Source organism: Protopterus annectens, chromosome 14.part0, assembly GCF_019279795.1.
Source record: "Protopterus annectens isolate FY-2018-M chromosome 14.part0, PAN1.0, whole genome shotgun sequence".
NCBI lineage: Eukaryota > Metazoa > Chordata > Ceratodontiformes > Protopteridae > Protopterus > Protopterus annectens.
In genome coordinates this window covers 810059221-810078873 of record NC_056748.1, presented here as the reverse complement: position 1 = coordinate 810078873, position 19653 = coordinate 810059221, and the positions used below count along the sequence as shown (strand labels likewise).

The 19653-nt window shown below is 42.1% G+C and overlaps 1 protein-coding gene across 2 annotated transcripts in view; it reads right to left on the bottom strand.

Annotated features, from left to right (window-relative positions):
- AS3MT (arsenite methyltransferase) overlaps window positions 1-19653 on the bottom strand; it is a gene marked incomplete at its 5' end in the record, with an annotated part of 471486 nt that overhangs the window by 34833 nt on the left and 417000 nt on the right.

Genomic DNA, 19653 nt, shown 5'->3' with positions numbered 1-19653 from the left:
GGGAAATATATACCAAACAAGGGAGGTCCCAGGACCAAGCCTTGTGGGATGCCAGTTGTAGCTGGTTTGTAGTCTGACATGGCTGCAGCATTTCTGACCATGTCAGTTCTGTCCTTGAGCTGGTTTGCAACCCATCTACTGACATAGGGGTTTATATTTAAGCTGGTGAGCTTATCTATAATGAACACGTGGGGTATTGTATGGAAGGCTTTTGCAAGGTCCAGATAGGCTGTGTGGACCACATTCCCCTCATCAATGGCCTTGATGACTGTTTCAAATGAGTCAAATATGTTTAAGGGGCAGGATCTGCCCTTAAGATAGCCACACTGGGTAGGGTGCAGTGTCTGTAGGTCCCCAATATCTTTATTTCTGAGGTCCATGAAGATCCTTTCCATAGCTTTGCAGACCAAGCTTGTCAGGATTCTGGGGTGATAGTTTGCAGTATCCATTCAGGCACCACCTTTGTGGAGTGGGACCACTGTTGCTGTACACTGCTCTTTGGGTACATATCCTGTGGTAAGGCTGAAATTGAGCAGTAGTGTTATTTGGCGTTCCATTCTTCTTGGAGTTCATGTTGGACACAGCCCAGGACACCATCTCGTACCATTGATGCTGTGTGTTTTGCTTTGAAGATGCTGGCTGTTACTTCAGCATCTGCAATGTCAGGGGGCCAGCACTCTGCTGGGATAGATATTTGGCATTTTGGTGGTGGTGGTGGGGGAGTTTGCACTGAACCAGTCAGGTTGGATGTTGGCAATGTGTGTGGGTTTGGTGTATTGTTTGTAATATTTGAGTAATTCAGAGCATATCTGTGAATTCCCACCAAGGTTCCTACCATCAGTTAAGAAAGCCTTGTGATTATCCTTAGTGTCCTGTACAATTTGTATCTTCATAGGTTCATACTAGGCTATCTGCCCTAGGGCATTTATAAGCCTAGCCAGAGTGTGTGTGGCTTTCGCCACCCCTTGCTATGTGAATATTATGCCCATTTAGGGTTTACTTTACTGTGCCTCTGTCTAGACGTGACATAGTGATGACCCCCAGTGTAAATCTATGATCTCCCATCCACTTGTCAAGATTCCTGTTGAAGAGAGTCAGTGAGGGGCTCTGCCTAACATGGACTGGGATTCTGTTCCAGAGTGTAGGGAGCCTCTGGGTTATGAATCTGTCCCTCCAGCACATCCTATTTATGTGTTGAGGTTGAAATCTCTCGCGGCTCTGATGGATTTGGACTTTCTGAGGTGGAGCATGTCCATTAATTCTGCATTGGACAAGGCCTTGTACATCGGGCATACATCGCCTCTGAGTAGGCAGTATGTGACTGCATACAGCTGGGGTGTCTTCAGCCGGGCAGCATATGACAAATGTTTGAGACCCTTTATCCTCTTGGTGAGGTACTTTTGAGGTCTTTCTAACTGCTGCAGGTGTCGGGTAAGGTACATCCCAAATGGGGCACTGTACTCAATTATGGGCCTGATAAGAGAAGAGTATAGGGGCACAATGACCTCTCGATGTAGATGTGAATCCTTTCATGATAAGGTGGCCAATGTAGAAGGCCTTCCTAGCCGCCTTGGCAATGTGAGTGTCACATGAGAGGTTACTGTCCACTTGTGTCCCTAGGTCCCCGATTACTTCTTCCATACGTAATGGATTACCACCTATGTGGTAATTTGTGAGTACCTTGTTTGGTATTTGGAGAGACATTCATACTCTCCAGTGTCTTCAGGAAGGCTGAGTGGGGTTTCTGGGTTTGAGAGGGTGGTCTGTAGCATGCTACAAACTGTACAGCAGTTTTGCCTATGGTTAGTTGCACATGGATGGTCTCCGATGCTTTGTGCATTGTCAGTAACCTGGAGGTGTGGGTATCTTTGACGAATATGGATACTCCCCCTCTTTTTGTGGTTTGGTCCAGGTTTTGGGGCCGAAAAGTATGATATGAGGTATAACCTGGTAATGCTGGGGTGCTCTCAGGAGCATTGATGCAGGTTTCCATCACTGCACAGACATCAATGTTCTCCATACTGGGGAGGGCCTCAAGAGCGTGCATCTTGAGGTTTAGACTTCTGGCATTGAGCAGCATTACCCTTATGTTTTTTCCACTTGTGTTTTCTAGGGAGGTGGGTTTGTCTTTTCAGCCTTGCCTACAAAAGGCACTATGGAGGTGGCAAGAGCCTTAGCAAATATACAGACGCCCAGGGGTGACAGGTGCAAGCCATCCCTGGGAATGCAGCGTGGCTTGTCAAGCATGTCATCCCTGGCAAAGCAGCGTGGCTTGTCAAGCATGTCATCCCAAGCAGACAGACATTGGATCCCCTTGGAATGACACCAGTAATTGAGCCAATTGTTAAAGCTGATCATTCTATGTTTGTACTGTGACATCATTCTTGGTGAGGGTAGGATGCTGCTCAGGGTCAGGGTCATACCGGCCTGGGCTACATAATCGGAGAGCTCCTCTATGTCTCTTTTCATGTAGTCCAGGGAGGTACGTCTCGGTTCATTCACACCAGCATGGACAATGACTGAGTCATATTTGTACTTGCTTTGGAGTGACCTGCGTACTTGCGTTATGTGGCGGATTGTAGCGGCCTACAGGCGGCTTACTGTAACCTTTTCCTTGTTCAGTCTGGTGAGCAGGACATCAGTGCGTCTGACTATGGAGTCACCTATTACAAGTGTATCAGGCATGTTTGTCCTTAAGGGCTGTGACTGTTTGGCACACTGACTTTGTGTGCTATGTGTTGCATGTGCTATGTTTGGAGGTAGTGGTTGCTTGGGTGTCTGCTTTGGAGGTCTCTGTTGATTTGGTGGATTTTTAATTAGAGCCTCCGGGAAAGTTTTTGTGTGTTTATGTCTTTGGTTTGCAGTTGTGATAGGTCTATGTGAGACTGGGTTTGTGGTGTGTGTGGTTACCTTCTCCTCCTGACTAGTTTTGACAGTACTGAGTTGAGAGAGCTCAGCCTCCAGTTTGGATAAATGGTTGCATCTCTCACATATATTTGTATTTCTTGGGAGGGGGGTTGTCTGTGTACATGGGGCAGGTGTAACATTGCCTCAAGATTCACAGATTCAACATGTTGTAGCTGGCCTTAGTGGATTTTATGTGTGGCCATATTTTATTGCCATAATACTGATCAGAGATTACTTCCCTTTTGGGATTTGCTCTATCATGTAGTAGCTTCCTCCTTCTCTTGCATGGTTTGGTAATGGCTGGGGTCCACCAGGCCAGATGCCTGTGTGTATGGAATTGGGTCTTGGTTTTATTTGGGATTGCATAATCCATGCATTCCTGAAAGTGTTCATAGAATGCATTTATAAAGGGTTCTGAGGTGTGGCCCATATTTTCCACAGGCACAGGGCCTTTAATGGATTCCACATCAGTTTGGAGGAGTGCAACATTTGCTTTACACATGTTTTTCACTGTGGTTTTCTGCCCAGGGACTGGGGTCAGGATGTGAATATCCAGTGTGATTACTCTATGGTCTGATCCTACCAGTGAGGGATACACTTCTCATCTGGCCATAGAGTACCCATGTTGCCGATTATCACATCCAGTATGCTTACCCCTCTTGCAGGAGTGGTAAGTTGTTCCTGAGCATTTTGGTTTATGAATTCTAGGAACCTTTGGCCTAGGGTGTTGGAGCTAGAATAATGTCCCCAGTATATGTTTGAGTTTTTCAGTCGCCCAATATAATGTTGTTTGGAGAGCTTGATATTTTCATGTGTTCCGACGTAGGCCAAGTGCAGTTCCTGGCGTTAGGAGGGTAGTCAGTAGCAGGCTACAAACTGGGAGGCAGTTTTAGCCACTGTTACTTGACCGTGGATAGTCCATGCTGCTTCTTGTTGTGGTACCAACATGGGGGTGTGGTTATCCTTGACTATTATTGCTAGTCACCCTCCTTTTGTGGTTTGCTCCATGTTTTGGGGCTGTAAAGCACAGTATGAGGTGTAACCTGGTAGTGTTAGGGTGCTCTTGTGAGCCTTGACCCAGTTTTCTGTTACAGAACAGATATCAACATTCTCCATGCTGAGGGGAGTTTAGACTGCATGCATCTTGCAGTTTAGACTTCTGGCATTGGGTAGCATTATGTCTAGGATCTTATCCCTTGTGATACCTATGGAGGTGGGTTTGTGTTTTGAGCCTTACCTATTCAAGGTACGGTGGGGGTGACAACAGCCTTTGCCAGTGTCCAAAAGGCCAGGAGTGATAGGTGCACGCCATCCCTAGCAGGTGGAGCATCGTGTCTTGCTCAGCATGTCATCCCAGGCTGGCACACATTGGATCCCCTTTGACTAACTTAATACTTAAGCCAATTATTGTAATTAATCATCTCATCTTCATATTGTGGCATCATGCTTGGTGAGGGTAGGATGTTAGTCAGGGTCATCAAGTTTGCATATACTACATGGTGTTACATTGCTTAACACATGGTAATCATGCCTCAGGTGGTGCTGCAGGGCTGTCTATGTTGGATGCACATACTACACTCCCTGTACATGTTTGAAAGCAGGTTGTGTCAACTTAGGCATCCCTTTTACTATATGTGTGAGTCAGAGAGAGGTATAATTTCCAGGGTTCCTACTGAGCCAGTGTATGTGCTATGCGTTGCCGCTTTGCCAAGGCCAAGGCCAAGGCATACTGGGCACGCCTCCTTCTGCCTGCTGGGGCAGGCTCAGGTTGTTCCTCCTCCGAGTCACGCTCTGCCTGTGATTGGCTTGGCAATGGTGGGGGGCTGTTTGGCCCAGCCCTATGCTGGTCCTGCTGCAGCTGTTTTCGCAGAATCATATTATGTAGCATAGCACATACCATGACAATTTGGGTACATGTAGTTGGTGTGTACTGCAAGGCTCCAACAGATGTGTCCAGGCACCGGAACCGTGACTTGAGCAGCCCAAACACACGCTCAATTACATTTTGTGTTTGTGCGTGTGCCTCCTTATGGCGTTCTTGTTCAGTTGTGTGTGCATTCTGATGGGTGTCATCAGCCACGGCTCCAGTGCGTAGCCAGCATCCCCCACTAAGTGAACATGTGGGATGTCCCCATTGGCAAATATCTGGTACAGCTGCATCAAATGCCAGATATGGGAATCATGGTAGCTTCCAGGGCAGCCAGCACACACATTCATTATTATGCCCTGGGCATCACACACGACCTGGCAGTTGATGGAGGGGAAGCCCTTGCGGTTAATGTAGGCCCTACCCCACTCACCAGCTGGTGCTTTGATGCATATATGCGTGCAGTCTATTGCACCCACTACCTCAGGGTATTCCGCTATTTGCTGGAAGAGACGCATATTGCTGGCCAGTACCTCACGGGAATTGGGGAAATATACATGATCACCGACATGTGCTGACATGGCATCCAGGAACTGGTGCAGTACCCTGGATGCTGATGCCTGTGACATCCCCATCATATCACCAGTTGGTCTCTGGAAGGTACCTGTTGCTAGTATTCTTAGGTCAACACATACCTTGGTTTCCACTGGGATGGGTTCCCCTCTGTTGGTTCTGTGTGTGAGGCGTGGCCTGCACAGCTCAACAACTTGCTGTAGGTCTCTGTCCACTCTATAGCGCTCCACTATCTCCAGCTCATGTAACCCCTGGTAGGTGACCCTGGGCCTGTACACTCTTCTCCGTCTCCTCACTGTGGGTTGTCCGGCAGCATTTGCATAGTCACCACCCTCAGCAAGTTGCATATGTCTCCTTATAACAGCTATGGCAGCCCCTAGCATTTTTGGTCTGAGTGAAGCTTTTTCAGTTTTCACTTCCAATAGCTTACTCCTCTGTTGCAGTGTCTCTTGAGAGAAACATACTGCACTGTTGTTTGCAGAGTTTTAAGTGCTGGGCTGGGCTACTGTTCTGCCTGTGTAATTGCCTGCTTGTGACTGTTTTCACCTGCTAGCTCTACCAGTAATCCCTGCTAGCTTCCTACTATTTCTCATACTTCCTTCTTCCCTTATGTTTCCTCAGGGGGGGAGCGACGCGCATACCAGCGAAAACACGCTCACAGCAGCTAACACATACATGCACACATGCTTAGACGGTCCAGAATCTGCTTATTCAGGTTAAAACGCACGCACACCAGAGCAAGTAAGCTTAGAGGTGTTTAAACAGGCTCCTACATGCTTATTCTGCCTGCAACGCGCACTCACGCTTACACTCGTGCACTCTATCTTACTTGTGCCTACCAGCGTGCACACGCGCGCATGCACACCCAGCAAGAAACTTTGCTGTTATCCATAGTGTACACCTTCCATTTCTTGGCTTTCCCATGCCTACTTGTTGACACTCCTCTTTCCATGATGTGTGACTGACACCTTTCACATGCCACTGTGCTCCAATGAGCTGCATTTCTTTCCTACATTCCCCCCTGTGATGTCACCTATCTCCTACTCTGTTACTCCCCCTTATCCTACTCCTACACTGCATGGAATGCACTCATTTCCTATGTGACAGTACGATTCACTATCCTACCACTAATTTACATGGGATTGCCTACTAATGCTTACTTACATGTCTTACACTCAGCTTCCCCCCTTAGCAACCCCTACTTGGTGGCCATGTTGTTTTCAGCCTGCTATTCCCTTACATTGTAAATTCATGCTTTGCATAAAACCCACGTTTGTGGGTTTAATTTTTTTTATTTTTGTGTTTTTTTTAGCGCAGCCCATTTGCGCAGTGCTGCGCTACGTTTAAACATCGCCGAAAAAAAAAAAAACATTTTTATTTTATTTTTGCATCGGGGTACATTGCCAGTGGTCACATATTTGGCCATTGGCATGCTGCCTGGGACATTTGCAACCTTTACTTGGAGCTGACAAGGCTCCATTGTGTTATTTGCAGAACGGTACTCAGTTATCAACTGAGTACATTTCTGCAGATAACACGGCCCTTACACAGGCAGGTTTCTGCTTCCTGGATCGCAAAATTACCTCATTTGCATGCCTTTCGGCTGCAAGTGAGGTAATTAGCATATCCACGCCCTGTCCGTGTAAGAGCCGTTTTAGGTGCTCTCTTACACGCACATCGCGATGGCTGCATAGGTCTTACACTACTCTTAGAATCTGTGCAAGCCATCATGAATCCTGCCCGTAGTGATAAACTGTTCAAGTAAACTGAGTGAGGAAAGGTGGGAGAGGCACTTTTACGTTGTATACAGATGACTTACTGAGCACTATTAAAAATAAGGGAATGGAAGACATAAGTGGTAGCAGAAATACAAGCAAAAAATGGGATTTAAAGAGTTAGGAAGTATGCCAAGGTTATGATAATGGTTAGGAGCTGAGGTAAGGATGCAGTCAAGGATAGATCCAGATGAGGAGTTTTTGTTCATTCTAGCTGGGGTAGAAATGTGTTAGTGAAATCCATGAAGGTTGAGACTATGGGTGGGGGATGAGGGGGACAGTTTAGACCAGTCTGTGTTAATGTCTCTAAATATGACGGTTTCATAAGGGACATATTGAGTGTGCCATGAAAGAAAGTTCTCTAGGATGAGAACATTATTGCCAGGAGGAATGTATATAGAGACTATGGCAAATTTTTTTGTGTGGGTTAAGATAACAGTTTACAATAAGAATTTCTGCAGGTGAGAAGCAAGGAACAGATGGACAGAAGGGACAGGTTAATTAATTCAAAGTAGAGGATACCCCCCATTTATTGGTTCTATCTGAGCAAACGACATTGTAACCTGGAGGGAAGATTTCAGTGTTGTGGATGTGAGGTTTAAGCCAGGTTTCTGATAGGGTTAGGATGGGGGGGGGGGGGTTAGAAATCCAAGACTGCAGTTCTGTTATTTTATTTAAATGCTTCGATTATTTAATGAGAACATCTTTAGTGAAATGGGTGGGGGAGTGTTTGTAGGAAGGGGTAGGTGAAGTGGAGAGGTTTAAGTTGTGATTTTGTGCAAGGAAGAGGTGGGAGCTCCTAGGTTAGGGTGGATGTCCCCATCCAAGAGAAGTGTGTCAAAGAAAGTGAGAAGATAAAAGAATAGGTTCAGAGTAGTAGGATATCTTGGTTTCCGACTAGTGGAGAGAGATGAACTAGAAAAAGTGGTAATTTTGAAGATTTTGAATATTGCTTAAAACTCTCGTATCCAACCAGTGCAGTTCCAGGCATCTTTACAATGATGTTGTTCAATGACTGTAGTTTACATCTCTTCAAAGTAACAGTGGGGAAGTGCACCAGTATCACACCGTTAGCCTAGCTCTATCCCGTTTCTTTATTTAAAAAGCATCTTCCTGTCTAGCCATTGCACTTACCTACATCCACTTTGTAGTTTGTACAATTGATTTTAATGGCACCGAGGACATTTATAATTTATTTTTAAGTTAAAAAATATGGTGTCTGTCCACCAGCTATGATTTTCTGCCCCCAAACAGCATCATCTTTCACTGTGATATGGGCAGTGATGCAGGAGTGTAGCCAGAGAGTTGCATTTTGTACTCAAACCTAATGTTGTTGTCCCCACTACCCATCTATCACTTTAAAAATGTACTCAACCCTCAAAATGCTGCCCCAGATATATAGGAAGAGGAATTCTATTTTCATCTGTAACCATTTATATCCACAAAAAGCTAGTTTTAGAGGTGTTTTCCTTTTGCACAAGAATTATTTGTATACCTCTATACTGCAAATATTCAACACAGTTCTAAACATTCTGAGCTTTTTGAGTGTTGACATTTCCAAGGGATGTTCAGAAAAATATGCACTGATTTGAGTACACTGAATATACCTAGCTACATCCTTGCAGTGATGCCCAATTACCCAAGTGTCTGTTATCCTCTCCATGTAACATGTCTTACAACAAACAAGGTAGTTCTTGGTACTTTTTTAACAAAGTGATCCACTGTTATTGTTTTACACCCTCCAAACTCTATCTGTGGAATCAGCATCGCCCAAATATGTTTCAACTTGTAATCTGAAGCTGTAACATTTATCAGCACTAAAGACACATCTTCTCTGCTGTGCATTAGATTACAGCCAGAAGTAACAATCTTACCTGTCCTAGCAGTGCCCCCAGGATTTTCAACATAGGGCCTATAACCTGTTAATTTCTTAACATTTTCAATGTGCTACCTATAGGTTACTACCTCATGCACTCTGGCATTGTTAGTGTGCAAGTCTGCTTGACAGGTAATTTTACGTGGGTCTATATCACGACCTCGAAACGGCATAATGCCAAACATCTTTTCATCAACAAATATATGTCAAACTCCCAGATAACCGAACAACCACATCACTGATTTCTTTCCCAGGGAAAGAAGTCGGTAGGCCAACTGAACACAACACACCAGTACAAACATTACAAAGTGGAGGGCTGTGCCCCCCACACCCCCATAACTAAATATACTAACTCAGAGATCGTACTACTGTGGGGAAAAGGCCAAATCCTTTCTCTAAGCTATCTTTCCCTGTAGGAAAAAAACTTGGTGATCTGGCTGTTCAGTTAACTGGGATTCAACATATATGTGTCGATAAATAGGTGTTCGGTGTTATGCTGTTTCAAGGTCGTGCTATAGACCCATTTTATGCAGTTACTGCAAAATAGTCTTTTGTTTTGCAAATGACTTGTGCAATGGCAGTGGCATTATTCGTGATGGTAGCTTCTACAGAGAGCATTTAACCATCATATTAGTAAGTACCAAAGTTACCAGCCTGTGTCCAGTGTGGTAAATACCTCCTCATACAAGGCTCTGCATAGCTATGGAGCGCATCATCATGGAACTCATTAACAAAGACATTGGGAACCTCCAAACACTTGACCCGACCCAGTTCGGCTTTGTTAAGGGAAGATCATGCCTACTAAACCTGGTTGACTTCTTCGAGACAGTTACCAAGGCCATAGACGAGGCAAAGGTGGTTCACACAGCCTACCTTGATCTCACCAAGGTGTTCAACACCATTCCTCACTCGGGTATTATATAAAAACTCACCAGCCTGAACATAAACCCCTACGTCACAAGATGGGTTGCCAACTGGCTTACAGACAGAACTCACACAGTAAGAATAGCGGGCTCCAGATCTGACTCTAAACCAGTCACAAGTGGTGTCCCGCAAGGCTCAGTTCTGGGACCCCTACTGTTCGGCATATATTTCTCAGAAGTACAGGCAAACTCAGGAGGACTATGGCTAACCAAGTTCGCCGATGACTGCAAACTGGGAGCTATAATCGACTCTCCGGCTGACACGGATATCCTCCAAAAAGGCCTTACTGACACAGACACTTGGTGTCAAAGTCATGGCCTCAAGCTAAATGCCAAAAAATGCATAGTCATCCCGTTTGGGAAAAACAAAACACCCACGAATTACCACATAGGCGGCAGCCCCCTTAATACAGAAAAGGTAATAAGAGATCTGGGGACCCAGGTAGATAGTAATCTCTCCTTTGACAATCATATTGCCAAAGTAACTAGGAAATCCTCTAGAAATAAAGAGGTTATAGTGCCCCTCTACTCGTCACTCATCAGACCCATCATAGAGTACAATGCCCCATTTGGGATGTACCTCACAAGACACTTCCAACAGCTTGAAAGACCACAAAAGCACCTCACCAAGAGGATTATTGGCCTCAAACATATGTCCTATGCAGCCCGACTGAAAAACCTCCGGCTGTACCTAGTGGCATATCGTACTCAGAGGTGATCTCTGCCTGACTTACAAAGCCATGTACAACTCAGAATTGATGGACATGCTCCACCTAAAGAAATCCAAGTCACTGCGAGCCACGCACTCTAGTGAGCTAAACCTCACCACAACAATAAATAGAACATGCTGGAGGGATGGATTCCTGTCACAGAGACTCCCCATGCTTTGGAACAAAATTCCTAACTACATTAGGCAGAGCCCCTCACTAACACTCTTCAAGAGAAGCCTTGACGAGTGGATGGGCAACAGAAAGTACACCCCTGGGATCACTTCATTGGCTCTGCTTGACAGAGACACAGTTAATTAATCAATGGGGTGGCAAAAGCAGACACACTGGCTAGGCTTAAAAATGCCCTCAGGCAGATAGCCTAGTACCTACCTATGAACCTATACCTCTATAAAAAGTTAACATTCTGAACTCAGTTTTCCCAACATGCCCTGGGATCCCGTGCTATAACCTAACAGGCTCCTTTTTTATGATTATTCATAATTCTCTCAAATGTCAATAATTTGCACCCGTATTTTCAACATGATTACTGGAACACCTACATTATCTTATCAAACACAGTGACCATGGACAGCACATCAAAAGGCTGTTCAGCCACTGTGACCTATTTCCTCAATGACACAATTTGTGAGAGGGATCCCTAAAAATAAGTATTTCAGTAACATGACCCATATATGCAGTTTGGTGAATATTTCCTTATGACTGTTGTAATTCTAACTTCACTCATGGAAACTTGTTTTTTTATAGCAAAATACAGCAGTTTCAGTAAACATTTTGGCTGGTGGTTTCAGATAAGGCAACAGAACCACAGATTAAAAAACACTGAACAATAGTGAAAATACTGAAAACCATTTACAGCAAGCCTTAATAATATAAGAAAATAAAACATTTTGGACTAGTCACTCATCATCCACTTAATTTAAGTTACTTTACCAACAAGCCAGTCAACTTTCATATTCTCAGTGTTTAATATATGGAACCAAAACTAAATTTACTGTAGAGTTATGGTTCACGATAAGCCAGTATCCCACCCCCACTACAAGTCCTGAAGTTCTGATTAAAATACTATTTCTAAAACCTAAACAAACAAAAAAGGCAAATTTTGTGACAGAAAATGTCAGAAACTTGTAAACTAATATCTGACATGAAGCAGGTCTGAAGACAGACACTGCATATGAAAAGATTATTATCAAAAAGCAATGCAGAGTTTTTGGTGTATACCACAGATTTTATATTTACTATGAATACCATCTCGTTTAATGACGATATATACACACAAATGAAAGGCACAGCTCCAAGGGCCCAGATAATGACCCCCCCCCCCAATCGCATTCACACTAAACCTGCTTATTCATGTCACTATTGTAAGATGTGCAATGAGCTGTTTATGGTACGTTTTCCTTTTTAATGTTATTTTACAGACAATGTTAATTTTGTGCAAAGAAGCAAACAGGCAAACCTACAGTTGCTTTGGAATTTTATGAATAATGTACACGTGACAACTTGAGTTTCATTTTGAATTTAGTAATGGATGTTTTTAGCTGTACTGACACAAGTGAAAGATGGTAATTTTGCTACTACTACTATGCATGTTAACCCTGTGGAAATCAAATTCATTAGTGTGTCAGTAATTGCCATTTCAGCTACACCAAAGTGCCTTATTCCAGCAGCAGAGTTTAAAACGCTAAGGTACTTGAATTCTGACCAACACACTTTTACATACCAGAGTGAAAGTTTAACTACTATATTCAAGATTAGGAGCTATGATCAACAAATAAGTGAAACCTAAACACAAACTCATGAAATGACTAGTGAAATGCTTTTAGCAAATAAAATACAGGTACATCATAACAGAGCCATTTGTTTCATTAGCTGGATGGATACACATTTTAAATTATTACAGATCAGTATTGGGATATTTTAAGATAAGATACCTCATTAGTAAATTTAGTACCCAGTCATTTGCCTTTGGTAGATGCAAGATATACTACTGTAGAAAACATGCTAATTCACAAAAAAACAAAACAAAAAAAACCAGTACAATACAATAAAAGATTAAAATAAATAAGCAGAGCAAGACAGATATCTAGATGTATACGTACAATTGTAAATGCTTCAATAACTGTAACATCAAACAACTGGGTGTTTTAAATACACTTTTACTAATATGGTCCATTTTAATACAGATTTTAGTAATCGTAATACAAAATAGTGGCTCACCTAGCCAACTGCAAGTTTGTGGCATTTAAATTTAGTAAAACTGTTTAGAAAATGCATGGTAAAGTGTGGATGCGATACAACTTTCAGAAATGAAAGAAATTCCATGGCTGGACTTGCACCAAATAAGGATGACACACAGTATTTTTAAAAATAATACACAAAACCACGACCAGCGGATGAATGAAAAGTAATGTTACCACATTTTGCATCTGAATACCAGATTAAACTGCAAGCTTATCAGGAACCAGGATTACATACATAATAAAGTTACTTTTGTTACACATTTTCAACTGAGAAAAATTAAGACAGATTAGGAGTCTAGGATGAACAACTCAAACAATTAATGCATTTGGTATTTAAATGATAGATCTGTTTTAAAGTGATTTTAACTAAGCAGATGAAGGCAGACTAGCCCAAAATGTTTCATTTTCTTTCATATTAAAGATTGTTTTAACCAGATTTCACAGTTGCCACTTTTCTAGTTTTTCATTGGTCTGCCACAGTTGCACCTGAAACTGAAGTGGCCCATTAGTTGTATTTCAAAACATTATCATACAGCTCCAATTTGACCAGACAACTGGGCTCTAATTGCTCAATTCCAACTGGTTCAATTGACTTTTCAGTGTATGCAGGCACCTGCTGGCACAGCAGAATCACTGTATGCATGAAACTTGATGTGTTCTGTTGTGAGATGTTTCTCCTTTCCCTACTGTTGTGTGACCAAGAACTTATTATTATTTAACTTATGGGTCATGGGTGCTTGCCTCCCACAAGGAAGACCACATCCCCTTAACAGTGCTTGCCTGCCACAAGGAAGACCACATCCCCTTAACAATGCTTTTTTTCAGTCTGTGAAGGTATGTTTTAAGCATCTTATGTTCTCAATCAGTTGTGATCAAGGCATTTTTCTTTTTTTCAAAATGTTTTTATCCATTTTATAACACAATAACATAACAGTATAGTAACGAGAAAAAAAATATATACAATTATAAAATTTGTGAGACTGCTGCCACACCAAGTTAATGCCTCTCACCACCAAAAAATTAACTAAATTCAATAAAGTAATAGAGGTGAGGCAAAAGCAATTTCCAGTGTGTCGAATCCACAAGTCAGTGAAACAACTTATATAAAAAACACCAAATTTTATTGAACAGATAAGCGTTTTCGCTATAAAAGCTTCATCAGAGATCTGATGAAGCTTTTATAGCGAAAGCGCTCATCTGTTCAATAAAATTTGGTGTTTTTTATATAAGTTGTTTCACTGACTTGTGGATTCGACACACTGGAAATTGCTTTTGCCTCACCTCTATTACTTTATTGAAACTATATACAATGTCCATAACAACTTAAAAAGCAATATGCATAAGAGAACACGCAATATTTCTCTAACAGATTAGACAATTTTGTCTAAGCAATTACGTGATGAGATGCGTTGCTAGTTCTTGCTTTTATAGCAGCACTCTTATTCTTACAAATGTATTTCACAAGATGAATAAACTCAACTTTAAAAACAGGAGTTGATTGGGATTTCCAATTTTTACTAATAATTTTCCTTGCTATACAGAGGCTAGACTACAGTAAGAATGTTTGTTTTTTTAGGAATGACTTCAGGAACAGGAACACTGAAAAGGATAAGGAAGTCAGAAATTATACAGTTGTCATTCCATAGAGCTTTACAAAGATATTTAAAGTCTAACCAAAGTGGGGAAATTATTTTGCACTTAACTATATATATCCAGTCAGCATCAGGATGTCCACATCTCCAGCATTTAATTTCATCTTTCTTGTACATTATTGCTAGTCTATGTGGGACGAAAAAACATCTATGTAAAAGTTTCCATGTTTATACACACCACAACAGGGAAGATGTGGATTCCTTCACCGATGTAAACAAAGGTTTTTTTATCTTTTTCTGACAATACTTGTCTACTAAATTCAGTTGAGTAATTCCAAAAAGAAAAAAGAAATTATGTCTTACCATAACGTTCCATCTTTGTTGTCGATCTTCACCAATCCTTGACAGTGGGTTCGGTTCCATACCTCGGAACCACGACGGCTGTTTACTTCAGCTTGCGCTCTCCAAACTCTCGAGCCAGGCTCTACCCATAATGCTCCTCACACAGATTACCTCATATCGAGTTTGCCAAAGGGTGGCAGTCAGACATGAGAGGGGGCAAAATGCATGATAATTAGTTGAACTGAGGCCAAATATGAGTCCTTAAAGGAAAGCTAGCCATAGTCTAAATTTGGTCTACTAAGAGTCTCAGGATGGGGGACGGAGGGTGGGGATATCAAGGATTGGTGAAGATCGACAGCATAGATGGAATGTTATGGTAAGACATAACTTCTTTATCTGATGTTGCCAATCTTCACTCAATCCTTGACAGTGGGACAGAGTCCCCAGCTACTTTAGCCTCAGGAGGTCTCACGGAAGACTATTCCTAAGCACCATAGAGCCAAAGGATGCTCATCCCTTTGAGACCTGATCTAGTTTGTAATGAGTGTTGAAGGTATGATGAGAAGATCAACTGGCTGCTGCACAAATGTCATCTAAATAAGTTCTGGCATGAAAGACTGCAGAAGTAGCTACTGCTCTTGTAGAATGGGCTTGAACTGTTTTTGGGAACTAGAGTCCTTCAGAATGATACATGAAGATGATGCAGTCTCTAAGCCACTAGGCCAAGGTAACTTAGAAACTAGGTTACCTAAATGGAGAGAAGAAAATGCCACAAAGCGTTGGTTTGATTTTCTAAATACTTTAGTCCTGTGAAGATAAAAACATAGTTGCCTGTGCATGTCAAGAAGATGGAGAGCAAATTCTCCCATGTTCAAAAATGTTGGGAAAAAGACTGGTAGCTGCAAAGTCTGATTAATATTAGTTTTGGATACAACCTTGGGGAAAAAGGAAGGACTGGTTTGAAGTGCAACCATATCTTTATGAAAAATTAAGTATGGAAGTGGACATAACAGGGCCTGAAGTTCTGAGACTCTTCTGGCAGAAGTGATAGCCACCACAAATAGGGTTTTCAAGGACAGATATTTTTAAGTCACAAGTTCCCGATGGTTCAATGGAGTTCTGAGTCAGGACCATAGTTAAATCCCAAAGAGGGAGAGGTTCTTTGAATAGAGGTCTTAGCATTAGAAGACCTTTTAGGAATGAAAAACAAGAAAAATCCACTTAACCACCACAACTCGAGTAGTATAAAACCAAAGTAAATTTATTGGGTTAGCGCTTCCATGCCTCAACAGACACTTCTTCAGACCAAAGAAAACACAATAAAACAGTATCATTATATATACAGAACACAATGCATTCAAATTGACCTATCACAGACCATTACTAATAAAATCATTTAAACAGCCTCCTTCCCTTCAAAAAAGGTTTTAAAGGGACAGGGCTGTTCAAACCTGGGTGAGCATCACTATTTAACCTAACGATACAATTTGTCTGTCTTTGTTCAAGAGTATTATTCAGATCACCAAGTCTCCCATTACTAGCAACCTGGTCTAATACTTTAAATCTAAAATTATGTGACTCATCAGTACTCATAACGTGGGATGCTAAAGCATTGGTGGGGTCACCCTTCCTGATGGCTAATAGATGTTCCCTAATCCTTTCTCTAAGCTGTCTTTTGGTCTTCCCCACATAGAAACAAGGACATGCCTGGCAAATAGCCCACTCAGACATCATAGATAAGCTCAAGAGCTTAAAAGTAAACCCTTATGTCACTAGATGGGTTGCAAACTGGCTAAAGGACAGAACCCATAAAGTTAAAATCGCTGGAGCAATGTCAGACTCAAAGCCAGTCACAAGTGGTGTCCCACAGGGATCTGTCCTGGGACCCCTCTTGTTCGGCATTTACTTCTCAGATGTTAAAGCAAACATGGGAGGGCTGTGGCTGACAAAGTTCGCAGATGACTGCAAACTAGGCGCCATAGTCGATACACCAGCAGACACACACATCCTACAAAAAGGCCTCACAGAAATGGACAACTGGTGCCGGAGTCACGGCCTTAAACTAAATACCAAAAAATGTATAGTCATCCCCTTTGGGAAAAACAAAGTACCCACAAATTATCACATAGACAGCAACCCACTGCGTACGGAAAAAGTAATCAGAGACCTAGGGACCCAAGTCGACAGCGACCTCTCATTTGACAGCCACGTTGCCAAAGTGGTTAGAAAAACATTCTATCTTGCACACCTCATCATGAAGGGATTCACATCCAGATCCAAGGATGTCATTGTACCCCTATATTCCTCCCTCATCAGACCCATGATTGAGTACAATGCCCCATTTGGTATGTACCTCACCCGGCATTTGCAACAGCTGGAGAGACCACAAAGGTACCTCACCAAGAGGATCAAGGGTCTCCAACATATGTCTTATTCTGCCAGACTAAAGAAACTTCAGCTCTATTCAGTAGCATACCGCCTGCTCAGAGGTGATCTCTGCCTGATGTACAAGGCCATGTCAAATCAGGATCTGATGGACATGCTCCACCTCAAAAAATCCAAATCCATCAGGACCATGAGAGCTAAAGACTTAAACCTCGGCACAAGTATGAATAGGACATGCTGGAGGGATAGATTCATAACCCAGAGGCTTTCCATGCTTTGGAACAAGATCCCAGTTCATATTAGGCAGAGCCCCTCACTGACTCTCTTCAAGAGAAATCTTGATGAGTGGATGGGAGATCGTAAGTTTACCCCAGGGGTTACATCTGTGTCACTGCTAGACAGGGGCACAGTATTCTAAATTTATTCTGTACATTTTTTGTAACATTTCATGGGGTGGCAAAAGCCACATCACTATGGCTAGGCTTACAAATGCCCCAGGGCAGATAGCCTAGTACTATACTATGAAACCTCTCTATTACTATGCCTAACAGGCTGTATTCTGCCTACATTCAATATAGGTGAGGCTGTGGTAGATCGCAACTGTATAACTTCCTTTTTCATAATATTAACCTCTCTATCAGAATAGCCCCTCTCCCTAAACTCATCTGATAACTTAGACAAATCCCTTTCAAATACACTCTGTACATTATCAAGACGAGATGTTCGCATTCCTTGACCCTTCATAACATTCCTGAAAATTCTATGTGGGTGCATAGTATCTCTGCTTAGAATAGTATTCACACCGCATTCTTTTTTATACAGCTTAGTAGCTATGGAGCCATCACTATTTCTATAAATGCAAACATCCAAGAAATCAGTGGTATCCATAGAGAAGTTATAAGTAAATCTCAAGAATGCCGTAGTAGTATGTAAGTAGTCAACAAAATCTGGAATCAGGCTAGGTGAGCCCTGTCATAAAATAAAAAGATAATCAACAATCTCTTGAAAACATACTCTCCTAAAAGGGTGATGATTCAAAACAAAAGTGTTCTCCCAGCTACTCATAACAAGATTCGCATAACTATTAGCACAGGGGTTGCCCATGGCCACCCCCCTACTTTTGCCAAAAATATTTACCATCAAAGCAGAAAACATTATGTTCTAAAATAATACTTAACAATGAGCATAGCAATGTTCTCTTCATCTCACTAATGTTGTATATATTTTTCAAAACATCATTCAACATTCTCAAACCTTCACCATTAGGAATCTTGGTAAAAAGTGATTGAACAGACACCTGCAGCAACTGGAAAGACCCCAAAAGTACCTCACTAAGAGGATCAAAGGGCTCAAACAGATGCCATATGCTGCCCGGTTAAAGAAACTCCAGCTCTACTCAGTGGCATACCGCCTGTTCAGAGGCGATCTGTGCCTGAAGTATAAAGCCATGTCCAACCCGGAATTAATGGACATGCTGCATCTCAGAAAATCCAAATCCCATCGAGCTACGCGCTCGAGAGACTTGAACCTCAGCACTGAAATAAATAGGACATGCTGGAGGGACAGATTCATAACCTAGAGGCTCCCTTCACTCTGGAATAAAATCCCAGTCCAGGTTAGGCAGAGTCCCTCATTGACTCTCTTCAAGAGGAATCTTGATGAGTGGATGGGAGATCGTAGGTTTACCCGGGGTATCACTTCTGTGTCACTGTTAGACAGAGGCACAGTATACTAACCTCGAAAAAGGGCATAGCAAAATAAATTTAAAATGGGTGGCGAAAGCCAAACACATTCTGGCTAGGCTTATAAATGCCCTAGGGCAGATAGCCTAGTATGAACCTATGAACATCCAGGATTAAAAAACATAACGCATCCCCATTACCATTCAGCTTCAAAAAATCAGATAAATCCGTAAAAAAAAATCTCTCAAGATAACATCAGACCTATCCACTAACACCTCTTTCTCAACAAAAATGGACACAGACTCCGTAGCCCATTCCCCCACCAGAGACAATGGGTCTCATCTTAGATTTATGCATCTTGGGCAGTCCATTTAACTTAGGAATAAGTGGATAAGAAATCCTAAAATAATTATATAAATCCAAGGTAATCAGGCTCGCAGCTAAATAACTCTTAAGCACAGTTTTAACCTTACTAATGATACCACGAACATCATCCAAATTAATATCAGAATAAACATTCGTATCATGTAACGTATACATTAACTCTAAATAAAACTCTTGATCTAGTATAACCAATGACCCTCCTTTATCTGCTGGTCTACACACAAGCGTTTCATCAGTTTGCAATGACCTCAATGCCAGCCATTCAGCCCTAGTCAAATTCTTAAAAACCTTATTCTTATTCACATACAATTTATTCAGAAAATAATTCCTGACATCCTTTTCACATAAACGGACAAAGGTATTAACAGTAGGGTCC